The 12,606-nt window shown below is 38.6% G+C and overlaps 1 long non-coding RNA gene and 1 pseudogene across 1 annotated transcript; both read left to right on the top strand.

Moving 5' to 3' along the window:
• The window catches only part of LOC116057182, a 128,268-nt pseudogene that overhangs the window by 112,012 nt on the left and 3,650 nt on the right, over nt 1-12,606 (top strand).
• Nucleotides 5,796-10,644, top strand: LOC118495006. The gene is made up of 3 exons (XR_004897301.1): nt 5,796-5,808; nt 9,785-10,602; nt 10,633-10,644. It is a non-coding gene; the product is annotated as an uncharacterized LOC118495006 (long non-coding RNA).

Genomic DNA, 12,606 nt, shown 5'->3' with positions numbered 1-12,606 from the left:
AGGATTTTCCTCGCCAACCGGCAACAGTTTGTCCACGCGCTGCTGCCCCCCCAGCACACGTCTGCCCCGCTTGCACTCCACAAAATATAATTCATGTAATTATGTGTGGTTGTCATCACGTGACGTGTGGAGGAGAAAATAGTTTTTTGTAAGTTGTTGTTATGTTATTATTGTTTCAGTATTAGTGTTTGGTAGCCTATTCAGTTTCTGAACGGTGCACAAGCCAACAGTTTGGTGACGCCGTCTGAGCCTTACGTCATAATTTTTAATAAGTCACGGTAATACCATATACCACGGTAAAATAGGGAGGAGGTTTGACGCTATCAAAATTTGGATACTGCCCAACCCTAGTTGGTCCACTATAGAAACACACATGTACAGCACTTTATATATTGCCCTTAGTAACTGACTTCATTTAAAACACATTTGGCAGCTTTATCAGCCTTTTCTAATTATCTCAACAACTGCAGTAATATATTCATCAAACTTCTAACAACAATATGAACTTAACTATATAATAACTTATAACTTATCTGCCTCTGCTTTTGTGAAACCGAGTTAAGGCTAAAATACATCCAGGATAACAGGAATATCCCGGTTTAATCCCTTATCCTGGTTATGTGAAATAGCCCCCAGGACACAACAACCACTCTAAAGTAACAGAGGTATTTTACAAACCTAGATAGTGGATTAGACAAACTTTTTTTCTTTTCTTTTTTACTTTATTGACAATAGAGCTTTGTGGAATAGATCAACAGAGAGGAGAGAAAGCAGAGTAGCCGTAAATTACAGCAAAACACAGTAAAGTCTCATTGAGCTGAAATGGAAACACTGTGCTAAGGGTTAAGCCGATATTTTGTCCAAACAAGCTCCGACACGACGACTTTGGCTCTGCTAAATAGTCTCAGGAAGGAAGTTGTTTAGGTGGAACATTTTCACCTTGATAGAAGAAACGCCATCTGCATGTTGACAGAGAGCAGACACACACACACACACACACAGATACACACATACACACTAGGGCTTTGACTTTTGCCCAAAAATCATATTCAAAGTTTGTTTGTTTATTAATATTAATATTCTAATATATTCAAATATTTCTTAATAATATTTTGACCATTAAATGCCTTCAGTAAGACTTATATTGGTTAATGTTCTGTCCACCAGAGGGCAGTGTATCAGTCAATAGCCAGGCTATGATGTTTTTTTAGAAGAAAAACACACTGCCACCACTATTTTTTTTATTAAAAGTCAGACCCTGGATTAAACACAAACAGTATGCTTTCAATAGGAAGTTTGGATATTTCACCGTAGCCTACGTAAGTGGTCTGATGTTTATACTTTTGCGCTGGTGTGTGCGTCGAGCCGTGTGTGGGGAGTGTGTTGGAGAGTGAGAGAGTGACGGTGATTACCGGTTCAGAGCGAGTAGCAACTCTAGAGTCATAGTTAGAGTCAAAGTGTCTCCCCTGTTCTTTCTGACCACCGTGAGACAACTGGAGCAGGAGAAGTTAACCCTCTCCTTGATTTTACGTTGTTTATGGAGAAGGAGAACCAGGAAATGAGTCAGGGGAAATGCAACGCTACCACGCTACGGCCGAGCGAGATTTACATTTTGAAATGCGTGAAAAAGCCTCGGAATCTGAATTGAAAACGTTTACAAGCAAACACATTTACAAAAAACAATGCCCATAACAGGTTCGAATATTAAGGGCTGCCTAATATTCGTTCGAATATCAATATTTTTTTAAATATTCGAATTATATTCGAATAGCAAAGTTTGGAGTCGAAGACCTAACACACACACACACACACACACACACACACACACACACACATACATATACATACACACACATACATACACACACACACAGACACACACACACACACACAGAGGTGCGGACGGAACGGTTACTCTAGGATAAATAGGTTTGAAATTATTTTTACAACTCAAATACATTTTTTTGTTATTACAAAGGGAAAGTACCGAAAAAAGGTACCGTTGGGTACCAGAACCAAATTTCAGGTTTCGGTACCGGCACCGGTAAAAATGTGAACAGTACCCAACCCTAGCCACATGTAATATAAAATGAAGTTAACTGTTCACACAATACGGTAAAATTAGCTATTTAAATTAGCTGATACATGGCTAAATGTAATGTGCTCTCACCAGTGTATCACCCTGTGTAACATTACTTCACCCGCAGCAATCTTGCCACAATCAGTCCCAAAACATCCCAGTTAGATATAAGATGGCATAACATTAAACATATTCTTTGTAAATCTTTACAATTATTACCAGAAAGAACCAACCAGGCCTGCCTTGTTGCATGATCAAAACGTTTTTCAAAACTTGCCATTTTCAGCGTGTAGCTCGCTAACTCAAAGTTTGTTATTGTTTCCCGAAATGAGGACATTTTTTGCAAGGCGAGGAACATCATTCTGGCGATTTTCTGGTAAATGAACTGTCGTTGATTGAGGCTACTGTGCATGTAGCTTGTAGCTCCAGTTAATGACTTTTGTGGCTTACATTTTAGTAGTTATTTCAGTTTTAATGCAGGAGATACTTCACACTCTGAAGTCCTATGGATTGGTCACCTCATCAGCCCTTGCATTTTCTCCATTCAAACAGAACATTTGAATATAGTAAAACATGGTAAACTATAATTCACTCCCACCTCCCATTAGTTCTTCTAACCCTTGTATCATTATCTCTGCATGTTTCCCCCTTGGGTCTACCAAAGGAGCCCTCAGCAGACGTCAAGCTGGCGACTGGAGCAGGAAAGAAGGGCAAGAAGGCCGAGGAGGAGGAGCAGCCTGCAGCACCTCCTGCAGCTGCAGCAGTGAAGGAGGAAGAGGAGGAGCAACCTGCAGCACCTCCTGCAGCTGCAGCAGTGAAGGAGGAAGAGGAGGAGGAGCCTATAGCACCTTCTGCAGCTGCAGCAGTGAAGGAGGAAGAGGAGAAGGAGGAGGAGGAGTATGTGGTGGAGAAGGTTTTGGACCGCAGAGTGGTGAAGGGAAGAGTAGAGTTTCTGCTGAAATGGAAGGGGTTCTCAGAGTAAGTATGAGTCTATAATATATATATATATATATATATATATATATATATATATATAATTAGGGCTGTCAAAATAACGCGTTAATTTCGATTAATTAATCTGAGAAAAAATAACGCGTTAAAAAAAATAACGCAGATTAATCCATTCCATATTGACGTTTGACCCGGAGCCGTTCTAGCCTCCATTGGACTGTAAAATGAAGGAGGGAGACGAGAATGTGCTGCCTGGATCATTAACTGGAACATTTACTTGTAAAAATCTTCTTCCTGCCAACCCTGGCTACCGAAATCCGGTGCCACTGATATGTCTGCACTCTGAAGACGATACAGGCAATACAAACACCGTTGCATGTGACACTAGTTAACACTATACTCGACAGCAGCTAATGTTAGCCTACCGCTAGCTAGTTAACACTATACTCGACAGCAGCTAATGTTAGTCTACCGCTAGCTAGTTAACACTATACTCGACAGCAGCTAACGTTAGCCTACCGCTAGCTAGTAGCTGGATTAAACACGGTTACAATGCTGACAGCTAACACTGAACGGTGTAAAGTCTGACTGTGTTTTACTGTAGAGGATTCAACACCGGTATGTAACAATCTGCAGCTGCTGCCGTCGGAAAAACAACACAGACGGTGCGTTCAATGAAACTGGTAAACTACAGCTTCGTGGTGCATTTGAAGTTATTGTAAATGTCCTTGGTGGTTGTTTTTGTTGTTCAACAGCAATTTACTAGTGAAATAAGTTCTTGTTATTGTTATACATTATTATTAAATCATTTAATTTTGACCATATGGCCTTAGCAATAAACAAACCGTTCTTTAATGTCACCAACTGTTGTTTAGTACCCTTTGTTTTCTTTTCTTTTTTTACTTTATTAAAAAGTATCAGTTCAGGCACCGTTAATTATGTATGCGATTAATTTCGATTCATTAATCACAGAGTCTGTAATTAATTAGATTAATTTTTTTAATCGATTGACAGCCCTAATATATATATATAGTGTACATTTAGAAATTGCAGATAATCTACAGCATAAATTTCGGCATTGTATCATGCCCTCAAAGTTGAAGGTTTGGTATTTTGACACTAAGTTGCAGACCATCAAATAACCTTACAAAATGACAATAGAAAAAAGGAATAATACGAATTAGCAATTAGAGTGAGAATGTATTTCCTAAAAACAAAGTCTGAGGAGATTTTCTTCTGTCTGCACTCACCTTTCCAGTGAGGATAACACATGGGAGCCGCAAGACAACCTGGACCTCGACCTTATCACCGAGTACATGAAGAAACACAAGGAGAAGGAGGAGAAGAAGAAGGAGGGCAAGAGGAAAGTTGTCAGTGAGGCCTCAGGAGACTCAGAGGAGCGAGGGAGCAAGAGGAAGAAGGAGGAGGTGAGTGAAGGAAAGAGGTTACTCCAGACTGAAGAGTCCCAGAAATCTAATCTCAATATTAATGAATATTAATACAGTGCAAAAAAGGGAGTAATTTAAATGATTTATTAAAAATGTAATAATAACATAACAATAATAACTTAATTCACCAGTAAATTGCTGTTAAATGACAGAAACAGATGAGAAAAGGGTATTTTAAAATAACTTTGAATGCACCACGAGGTTTACCCGTTTCAAGTTAACGCAACATTTAGGATATATTGTGCAGCCCTAGCTCCAACTGTTAATTTGTGCAAATGATTAGTAACCTAATCCTTGAATGGTATGATTCTGATGGTTTCAGTTCAGAGCAGTGGTCAGTTAATGTATATTTTTAGGCTGCTTACACATTCAGTCGGTCCGTGATCGTCTGCCACGCTTTCTCTCGCTGTTTCATTACAGCGGCCGTGTTTCTTTTTTTACAAATAATGTGTTTATCGTTATCATACTTCCACAAGAAGCTGCTGCTCACTCTGTGTAAAGTATGAACAATGATTATTCTCCATTTTAGCATCAGTCAATCTTTTACCGACATTGCGGTCTGGTAAGGAAAGATGTGAACGCACATCTATCTGAATTACTTCAGCCTGACTCGACCTAGTCTCTCCTCCTCATCCTGACTCGACCTAGTCTCTCCTCATCCTGACTCGACCTAGTCTCTCCTCCTCATCCTGACTCGACCTAGTCTCTCCTCCTCATCCTGACTCGACCTAGTCTCTCCTCATCCTGACTCGACCTAGTCTCTCCTCCTCATCCTGACTCGACCTAGTCGCTCCTCCTCATCCTGACTCGACCTAGTCTCTCCTCCTCATCCTGACTCGACCTAGTCGCTCCTCCTCAGCCTGACTCGACCTAGTCTCTCCTCCTCATCCTGACTCGACCTAGTCTCTCCTCCTCATCCTGACTCGACCTAGTCGCTCCTCCTCATCCTGACTCGACCTAGTCTCTCCTCCTCATCCTGACTCGACCTAGTCTCTCCTCCTCAGCCTGGCTTTTCCGTCGTGAAACACAGAACACCAAGATGCTCTGATCAGACTAGGTCAAGCCTCGCTTAATCGGTTATCCTGGATTTATAAATTCTACTGTTGTGCAATTCCACTTTAACAACACATTGATTTCATGTAATTCTGAGCCATTTGGTTACTTGTCAACAATCCATTTCTTTAAGCCTGGGTGGTTACCTAACACTATTTAACATTTTTAAAATGAAAATCTTTTGCTATGTTTACACCTCACGTCCACACTTATTTAAAATTTAACGAGCAATTTGTTGTTTTTTAGCAAAATACTGAAAGCAGCAGAACTGAGTAGGTTACATTTTAATATCTGTTAATTTATCACAAGTTATATCATTATCGCAACATTCAACAACGTTACAGCATACCGCATATTTTCCTCATATCGTGCAGCCCTAATAACTACCCTGAAATTGTGTCAGATGCTGCATAGTGTCGCAATATTTAATCTGTATGTGTCATCTTTTATTCTAATTTGTTTAATATGTAAATATTTTTTTCTTTCTAAATGATCTGATAATGTTCTGTAGTCATTGTTTTCACCTTCATTTGACTAGTTTATAACTGAACCCATTATTATTAAACCTAGCCATCACGCACACACTCGTCACATCCAGCGTCACACACCACCACCAGTAAATTCTCAACCTGTGGGAAACACTGAGAAGAGCCCGATGGCTTCCATAGTAACATGTCTGCAACCAGAAGAACTTTACCTTTATTTTGACATCAAATTAATGTATGTATTTCAAAAGGTTTGAATTTGATTTAAAGGATGAAAAATACCCAGAATGTATGAAAGGTTTGTGTTATTTTAAAGTTACCATGGAATTTCTAACAAAGTAAAACTGAAGAGAGTGACCAAATGTTTTAGTTTTTAAATTACCAATCATTTGAATGGGGAAACTTGCCTGAAAAATGTTGAATATTTCTGAACTTATAAAAGTTATGAAAAGTACATTTGCTTCCATAATAACATGTCTGTAACCAGCACATATTTTCCTTCATTTTGTCATAAATTATTGTATGAAGAGTGAAAATTGTGAGTGAGAGCAAGTCCAGGGTTTAAAGCAGCCATATTATGCTCATTTTCAGGTTCATAATTGTATTTTAAGGTTGTACCAGAATAGGTTTACATGGTTTAATTTTCAAAAAACACCATATTTTTGTTGTACTGCAGTGCTCTCTCTCACTGCTGCAGATCCTCTTTTCAGCTGGTCTCTGTTTTAGCTACAGAGTGAGACCTCTTTTCTTCTTCTTCTTCTGTACTATCTTTGATTGCACTGCACATGCCCAGTAGCTCAGATGTAGATCATGTCAGCTAGCTAGCTCCATAGACAGTAAAAGAAAGGCTGTTTCTATAACTTTGCTCAGTTACAAGGCAGGATTAGCTGGGAGACTTCTAAATGAGGGCGCACATGTAAGTAGTTCTTTTGTAGATTATGGTGAACTTGTGTGTGTTGTAGCAGTGCTTTGCTATTGAGAACGAGGTAGCATGCTAGCGTTAGCATGCTAGCGTTAGCATGCTAACGCTACGAGCTAATGGTTGCGGTTAGCCTGCTCGTTTCGGCTTGTGACGTCACAAGCCGTGCTGATTTTGAACAGCTCACCCAGAGACTGAAGGCAGGACACATTCAGAAACCGTATCTCACTCTAAACAGCATGGGTGGATTTTTTTCAAAGTTTGTATGTGTGTGGAAGCACCAGAGACACAACATAACACCCCAAATCCCAGAAAAAGTGATTTTTTTCATAATATGGGCACTTTAAGGAGGTTGAGTGAACAACCTTCTGAAAAGGTCTCAGGGCTCCAGACTACCTTTTTTCACTAGGAGCACAGTGGCCCCCAACTGAAAATTTTAGGGGCGCAACCCGAAAATGTAGGGGCAGACACCGTAAATCAACATGCTAACCAAATATTCACATTTCTACTAATTTCCACTGTCTTACTAATAAATACTTTGATAATAGATGCAGAAATTACAATGTGCTGTTTCAAATTCAGTGTCACTTTTGAAGATGCAACACAGAAGGTTAACCGACAGCAGCATCGCTGTCATGAAAAACAAAATATATATATATATATATATATATATATATATATATATATATATATATATATATATAGCAGCTCTAGTCTACAATTACAATGAATTCATCTTAAAATTAAACATGCGTTATTTAGGCTACAATTGAACCAATATTGGTACCGATACCTGAAATTCGATTCCGTTACTCAACGGTACCTTTTTTGTGGTACTTTCCCTCTATAATTACAAAACAATTAATTCAGTTGTAAAAATTATCATCAAACCTATTTATCCTATGTACTTAGAACATTATGTTATTTTGTTAGTAATAACACTCTAAAGAAATTAAACAAAAATAAAAATAAAACCCCTCCCTCTCTCCTCCCAAATCCATCCCTACAACCTATTAAATTTAATAATTCTTCATTTCTTACTCACTGTAACTTTTATTCTTGTATTTGTATATTCTTTTTTAGCCTGTTTTATTTTCATGACTGTTTTTAATTGCGCTTTAATGTTTCATGTAACGCACTTTGAGTTGCCTTGTTGCTGAAAGCTGCTGTAGAAATAAAGTTGCCTTGTTGCTGAAAGGTGCTGTAGAAATAAAGTTGCCTTGCCTTACAACCTCAGCCTGTCAGTCAGTCACCAGGGCACAGAAACCACTGTTGTGCCTGCTTAGGAAGTGTAACGGCAACAGCACCGCGACCGCTTTCGGCTCTCCATTAATATCATATCGAAGTTTTGAAAAATTGTAACCACACTTGAAACCACTTTATCGGCATTTCCGTGACTCACTGTGACTTCAACAAAACTGCAGAGCCCACATAGTTTGCACCATCCGCAGCTTTGCATGTGTGTGCTAGTGTGTATATTTGTGTCAGAGCTCTGCTCTCTGTCCAAGAGAGGACAGATAAACTTGAGCTTACGCGCTCTTGGGTACCGAAATTTCGACGTTTAACGTGTAAAAAAGAGGGCAAATTTACTGGTCGCACATGTGCGACTGGATGTAAAATGCAGTCGCACACTCTCAAATTTTGGTTACAAAATGCGACGATTTGGTCGCAGTCTGGAGCCTGCACTAACTCTCTTTCTCTCTGTTTGTCTGTTGCTTTAGAAACAGAGAGGAGGAGCGGGACCCAAACGTCACCACTGTCAACACTGTGACAAATCCTTCACAACATCTGAATATTTAAAGATTCATCAGAGAGTTCACACTGGAGACAATCTACACAGCTGTGATCAATGTGGGGCAGCTTTCACACTACAGAGTACCCTAAAAAGACATCAACGCATTCACCAATGTGGTACAACATTTTCTACGAGTGGTAACCTTAAATCTCAGCGTGTTCACACTGGAGAGAAGCCGTACTGGTGTGATCTATGTGGTAAATATTTTACTCAGAGTAGTGACCTTAAAAAACACCAGCGCATTCACACTGGAGAAAAGCCTTACAGCTGTGATCTATGTGGTACAACATTTTCTCAGAGTGGTAGCCTTAAATCTCACCAGCGCATTCACACTGGAGAGAAGCCGTACTGGTGTGAACAATGTGGGGAAACGTTTTCTAGGAGTGATCATTTAAAAAGCCACCGACGTGCTCACACTGGAGAGAAGCCTTACAGTTGTGATCTATGTGTTAAAACTTTTTCTCATAGTAATAACCTTAAATCTCACCAGCGTATTCACACAGGAGAGAAGCCTTACAGCTGTGATCAATGTGTTAAAACTTTTTCTCATAGTAATAGCCTTAAATCTCACCAGCGTGTTCACACAGGAGAGAAGCCGTACTGGTGTGAACAATGTGGGGAAACGTTTTCTCAGAGTAGTGACCTTAAAAGACACCAGCGCGTTCACACTGCCTCGTTGTGAACATGTTTCAGAGCCAAGCTGTTTCCTCCTGCCTCCTCCTCATGCCCTGATAGCTGTGTTGTTATTTTCTGATCTTCTCTCCACGTTGAAGGCTGACCAGCAGTAACTTTATCTTCTGAACAGCATGTATGTTATCCTGGCTACGACTACACATTACACTCCCTCCCTTTGAAGGGATTTATTCCACTCAAAATTAGTTCATTTTCCTGTAATAAAATAATAATAAATAATAAATGCTGCAACGAAGAAGTATTTGTTGTTCTTAATTAATCACCTGGTAAATACAATTTACAAAAATCCCCATCACTGTTTACTAAGGTGATGTCAAATTGCTGAAATATTCAGTTTATTGTCACTTAAGACGACAAAAGCTTTAATCAGAACATGTCTGCTGTTGCTACTTAAAAAATGACTTGAACAGTTAATGTGTTTAAACTGCGTCTGTGCCGCCGCCATCTTGGGACAGACAACTGATCTTAAAGACTCAGAAAAAGATTGTTGTACTGCTTTTGGATGTTCATGTGAAAGAAATGCTAAACTAAGCAACATGGAATAACATTTCACAGATGAAAAATGTGTTTTACAATATTATACTATTACTAAAGTGTTGAATTTAATATCACAAAAGGTAACATTAATCCTTCTTTTAAGCTAACAGTAAGTGACTGTCCTGATACTGAATTGCTAATGCTAGCTTGTGTCAGGTTATGTATGTTTTATTTAAGTGATTATTAATATCTCAGTAAGATGCTGAAAACGATGTTTGTTATGTGTGTCACTGAACAGTTCCTCACATCATTCCCCATAGACCCCCATGTGAAAAAATCCAAACTTTACATCAGAAATAAACATGTTTACAGCCTGGTACAAAATAACGGTTTTGGTCTATTAAGATAATTTCACACTTTATAACAACTGTTTATATAACTCACCTGTTTAAATTGTATCAAGGCTTAAATCAGCAGACTGTCACTAGCTTCAAAATATTTAGAAAAAGGTTGGTAAGAATACCTGCATTTTTTATTTAATCAAGTGTCCTGTACTATAAATACATGTCTGGCATTTGTAGTAAACCGCTTGAAAATCTGTTGGAAATTCAGGGAGAAATTATGATTTTAATTGTGGATAGACCTTCTGCCTCCATAGACAAACATGCATTAGGAGGAGCACAATGTTCGTTAGGAAATGGGTGCAATATCGCTCCAATAAACAGCAGCAGCCAATGTGGTGTGTGTGTGTATATATATATATATATATATATATATATATATATATATATATATATATATATATATATATATATATATATGGTATCCCACAGGCTTCTTCAGTGGATTAGACACGAGAACAGCTGGTTGTATTCGGGGGGAAGTTTGTGAGCTTTTGGCTAATTCTGGGATTTTTAACCCATGTATAATCATTTGTTTTATTAATTTGATCTGTCCTCTTTTTAAATAAACTGAATTGAATTGAACTTCGACATTTAGCTTCTTCTTATTTTACACGTTTATTCTTTTTTATGACACTCTTATGACATCATACTTCAGTTTATCACAAACATGAAGGAAGGGTAAAAACTAATCTGAAAAGTAACTACAAAATGTATTTCCTGCAGAAAATGCTTGTTAATGCTGAAAAGCTAAATTGCTAAAGTTTAACTAGATTGCTGGCTTTAATGCGAAAGAAGGTGAAGCAGTAAGAATAGTTATACATTACATTTCTTTAACATGTTAAATAACACCAAACATGTATGATACAAAAGTGGAATATTTAAAGATTTTCTGAAAAGCTGTCACTACACTGAATTGCAGGCTTCAATGTGAAGAAGGTGAAGTTGTGCAAAAAATTAGCAAAAGTGGAAACTGTTCTAATTAATATGAATGTCTTTAAAATATGAATAATACTAGAATTGTATGAAATAACTGCGCTCATTGCTTTTGTTGCTCCTCTATTTTCATTCATTCCATTTCCGAACCAGCAGATAATACAGCAAGTTAGAACACTTTAAATAAAAGCAGTATAAAACATTTGGAGCATTTTGTTATTGACATTAAAAACAAGCAGTTTCTTTAAAAAGTACATTCTTTGCTGTGTCTTAGTTTGCAAAAGATCAGTCCAAGAGTCCCATTTCAGCTTGTTGTCCAGTACAATGCCAAGGGATTTGTAGTTTGTAACAACCTGAATGGCCCCACCATTGATAAAAGTGTCGGTGGATTGCTGTGACTTTGTAAAATCTATGGACATTTCTTTGGTCTTATTAGTATTTAAAATGAAGTGTGACTTATTGCACCATTCTAAAAAGGAGTCTAAAACTGGCAGATGATCTACCTCCCCATCCTGAAGCAGACTCACTAGAGCTGTGTCATCAGCATATTTAATAAAGTGCCTGTTTTGTAAAGTGCTAGTGCATGAATTTGTGTATAGAATAAATAGTAAAGGAGATAAAACACATCCTTGTGGAGAGCCTGTAGATGTTGTCATCGAATCAGACAGAGATGAGCCCACTCTGACCCGCTGGACTCTACTGGTAAGAAAGTCCATGATCCAATAAATAATACCTGTATCAAGATAGAATTCACTGGCTCAAATGTCTGCAAGAATCTTAGGTTGCATGGTGTTAAAAGCAGATGAAAAGTCCACAAATAGAATCTTGGCCTCAACCTTTGGTTTCTCAAGATGAGTGTGCAAAAAGTGCATTAATGTCAGAATTAGCACTTTTTTTTCACTGGACAATTATTAAAATCTCCTAAAATAAACGTAGGGGCATCAGGACACAGCAAATCAAGCTTGTGGGAGAGACTGAAAATAACGTCCAGTGTCCTGTCAAAGTTTGCCTTTGGGTGAATGTATACAACAGTAAAAAATATCTGAGGAAACTCTCTGGGCAGATAGGAAGGCTGAAGGGAGACGCACAGCAGTTCAATATCAGGGGTACATAAGCTCTCTCTCACCACCACTGTGGACACCACTCGTCCCAGATGAGTACACAGAAGAGAGAGAGATGGGGGATGACACGCAGCAAAGGGCCGCAGGTTGGACTCGAACCCGGGGCGCTGCAGAGGACCCAGCCTACATGGAGCACACGCTCTTACTGGACATCTGAGAAACTAATCTTTAGTTTGGTCACTTTTTATTTCACTGTTATTCTGCTCAACCTGAGGCAGATTATTTTGATGATTAAGACATAAACATG

Source organism: Sander lucioperca, chromosome 5, assembly GCF_008315115.2.
Source record: "Sander lucioperca isolate FBNREF2018 chromosome 5, SLUC_FBN_1.2, whole genome shotgun sequence".
NCBI classification, from domain to species: Eukaryota; Metazoa; Chordata; class Actinopteri; order Perciformes; family Percidae; genus Sander; species Sander lucioperca.
The sequence above is the reverse complement of the archived record's forward strand: the minus strand, read 5'-3'. Positions and strand labels throughout refer to the sequence as shown.